The following is a 3,712-nucleotide window of genomic DNA, read 5'->3' as shown; positions in this document are numbered from 1 at the left end:
GAGGGAAGGAAGGAGGAAGGAAGAAACAAAACAAAGAAACAAAGAAAGAAAAGACCAGAAGCTCTAATGAGCTATATCACAGACTCTGGCCACTGTAGTGGAGGGGAATTAATTGTCACGTTCTGAGAAGGCAATTGCAATCAACATACAAGCACAGTCACCTGCCCCCATCAGGTATTCTAGCGCTCCAGAGAGAGTGGCTAGGGAAATGAACTCTTACAGCATATCATCTGGGTGGGAGGAGTGTTGTTAGGGGGAAGAAAGCCTAGCTAAAAGTGACCATTTCAATGAATCATTAATGCAAGATTTACTGGTGCTCAGTACAATTACAATGCTGTACACTGTAACGGCTGTTTCCAGGTGCTTTTTATACTGTCCCAAACTGAAACTCCGTACTCAGTGAATACTAACTCATCATTTCTCCTTGCCCTGGGTTAGATGTGATCATTCTCAGAAAAACTCATGTTGAAATATAATTATTAAGCAATTGTACTGGGAGCTGACAACACCTCCAAGTGGTGAATATCTCATGGGAAGTACTTGTTCTGATGGGACTGGTTTGACTCTCAAGAGATGACATAAAGCAAGGTCACCTCAATTCCTCTCTCGGTATATTTATCTATCTCTTCTTTGTACATTCTTGCTTCTCTATCTTTGTCTTGTGATACAGCATGAAGTCCCCATCAGAAGCTGAGTGTATGTTGGCACTTTGTCCTTGAACTTACAGAACTGTGAGCTAGATAAACTTGTAATCTTTAATAAATCTCCCAGACTTTATTGTTTTTGTTATAGCAGCAGAAAATGTACTAGACATATTCTCTTTCCCCAACCACTGGTAGTCTCCATTTTACTTTTGGTTTCTGTGATTGAACTATTTTAGTTATATAAATGGAATCATAAATTATTTTTCCTTGTGTTTGTGGCTTATTTATCTTAGCAAAATGTCCCTATTGGCTCATCTATTGTATAGAATACAACAGAATTTCTTTCTAAGGCTGAATAATATTCAAGTGTATATAGGGGCAATGTTGTTTGGTTATATTCATTCATCTGCTGATATATATTTGGATTGTATCCACTTTCTCAGCATTGTGAACAATGGCAATCAAGTATGTTTAAATGCTTGCTTCTGTATCTTTGGGTGTTATAGAGTGGAATTACTTCATCATATGTGTTCTGTAATATTTTCAAAACCCACCAAACTGTTACCCATTCCAGCAAAACCATTTCACATGTCTTCCATCAGTGTCTAAGGTTTCTGGTATTTTCACATCTTTATCAACATCTGTATTTCCTGTTGTGTAGATAAATAGACATTATTATATCTGATAACCACCCTACAGCAGAGGAAGTGACACCTCAATGTGGTTGCCATTTGAATCACCCTAACTCAGCACCTTCCCACGTGCTCAGCGACACCCTCCTGAAATGTCTGCTTAGTTCTTGGCTTTATGTTGTAATTGTTCATTGGCTTGCTTGTTCCTTTTGAGATTCTTGCTATATCCCCATGCTGGCCTCACTCTCACAATCCTGTTGCCTCTGTTTTCCCAGTGCTGGGAACACAGGTATGCCATAGCACACCCATTCCTTTGCCTATGTTTTAATTGCACTATTTGTCATGGGAAAATTCTTTAAAGTCTTTGTTGTTTGAGACAAGAGAAAGTGTCTTGCTATATAGCTCTAGGATGGCCTCAAACTCATGATCATCTGCCTCAGTCTTCACAGTGTTGGGAAGACTATCCCAACACATAGTAAGCATACCTCCCTGTTAAAAAGCTTTGACCTTGGGAGCACGTGGAGACTGACGCCGGAGATTTCTTGAGGGATTTACCTCTACAGGACATCGGAAAAAACATCTACACTATCTGGGAGGTGGTAAGAGAGATTCCTGACAAGGCCACTCGCAGGCGACTGGCAGTGCTGCTCTACCAGCTTCGGTTCAAGGAGCCCTTCCCAGAGTACATGCAGCTAGGAATTAAATTTTCCAAGAAAACTGGGGACCACCCCAGCCTCTCTGCCACGGATATCCAGGTGCTGGCTCTGACCAGCTGGAAGCAGAATTTGTCGGGGTATCTCATCTAAAAAAAGAACCAGAAAAGGTTAAAGTGACCTCTTCAATTCAGCACCCTGAAACTCCTTTGCACATGTCTGGTTTCCATCTGCCCTCCAAGTCTAAACCCTTACAACAGTGGAACAGGGCCAACCAGCTGATGGGCCCGAAAACTTGTAATTCAGCTCCTTCATGTTCTGGAGGAACCCTCTGCCTAACATTGACCATGAACTGCAAGAGCTGCTGATTGATGGAAGGGAGGAGGAGAAGGAGGAGGAGGAAGAGGAAGAGGAAGAGGAAGAGGAAGAGGAGGAATTTGAAGACAGTGATGACTATGGGGGTGGATGGATAACCCACAGCAACATCAAGCAGATCCAGCAAGAGTTGGAGCAGTGTGACATCCCAAAGGATGTGCAAGTTGGCTGTGTGACCACAGACTTCGACATGCAGAATGTTCTACTTCAGATGGGGCTGCACGTGCTGGCAGTAAACGGCATGCTGGTCAGAGAGGCCCGGAGCTACATCCTGCGCTGTCATGGTTGTTTCAAGATGACATTGGATATGAGGACATGAACCAAGTATTCTGTGGGCACTGTGGGAACAAGATCCTGAAGAAAGTGTCTGTGACTATCAATGACCTTGCACACGCATTTCTCCTGAAACTCCAAAGTTCTGAACCCACGAGGTCTCCGATACTCACTACCAGCTCCAAAAGGGGGCAAGTACACCATCAACCCCCCATGTGACAGAGGATCAGTGCTTCTCCCAGCTGCAACTCTCCCCCAAGGCCAGGCAGAAGACCAACGTGTTTGCCCTTGCCTACTTAGCTGGGGTTTCTTCCTTTGCAGAGAATGACATCTCCAGACGCTCAGCCATCCTGCAAGTCCGCCATCCTGCAAGTCCGGGACAGCATGTTGGGAGCTGGGAGGAGACATTTAAATCCCAATGCTTCCAGAAAAAAGTTTGTAAAGAAAAGGTAATACTGCAAGCCCTGCAGGCAAAGCAGACTGCAAGTAGCTGCTGAGGAGGCTGTAGTATCATTGCTGGTGTCTACTCTGCAAACCACATAGACAGAAGCAGTAGGCCTGGCTCTCCCAACTGCCTGAGACTCTGTTGTGTGGCATTGTAGTCCCACGTGACTGTCCTGCTTGTGACCTCCACCATGGGAAGGGAGCAAAAAGAAGGGCGCCCTGGAGCGAGTGTGGAGCCCTGAAGTTCAAAGGAAGAAATGGTAATCTTTTTCTAATAAACTTGATGGCCGGCTCCTCTGTGTCTAAGTTCTCGTGTCCTTGGTGGACATGGACACTAAGAATCAACTATACAGTTGGTTTTGTTTTTTTGGCTTTTTTTGCCAGAAATTATAAGTATTCTACAATAAAACTTTAAATTTGTTAAAAAAAAAAAAGCAAGCTTTGACCTTGAACATCATTCCATTTTCTAAAAGCAGTAACCAGAATTACTAATTCTTACTTATTCCCAAGTGAAACGTTTACCTTAAAGTTAACTAAATTTTGTATATCAAGTTTACTCTAGGAATTGTGACTATTAGTAATTGCATTATGTTGATTTCTAAATTTTGTAAGATTTGTTTTAACTGCATTTAACAAAATTCTTATCCTTGTGACTAAGATCAATTTTAATGTATGTTTCAACAGTTAAAAA

General features: G+C 42.6%; 1 pseudogene; it reads left to right on the top strand.

Moving 5' to 3' along the window:
- Nucleotides 1-1,782: 1,782 nt before the first annotated feature.
- On the top strand, nt 1,783-3,030 carry LOC114612084 (annotated as a pseudogene).
- The last annotated feature ends 682 nt before the right edge of the window (nt 3,031-3,712 follow it).

Source organism: Grammomys surdaster, unplaced genomic scaffold, assembly GCF_004785775.1.
Source record: "Grammomys surdaster isolate TR1022 unplaced genomic scaffold, NIH_TR_1.0 62, whole genome shotgun sequence".
Lineage (NCBI taxonomy): Eukaryota > Metazoa > Chordata > Mammalia > Rodentia > Muridae > Grammomys > Grammomys surdaster.
Note: the sequence above shows the minus strand (reverse complement) of the source record. Positions and strands in the feature narration are given on the sequence as shown.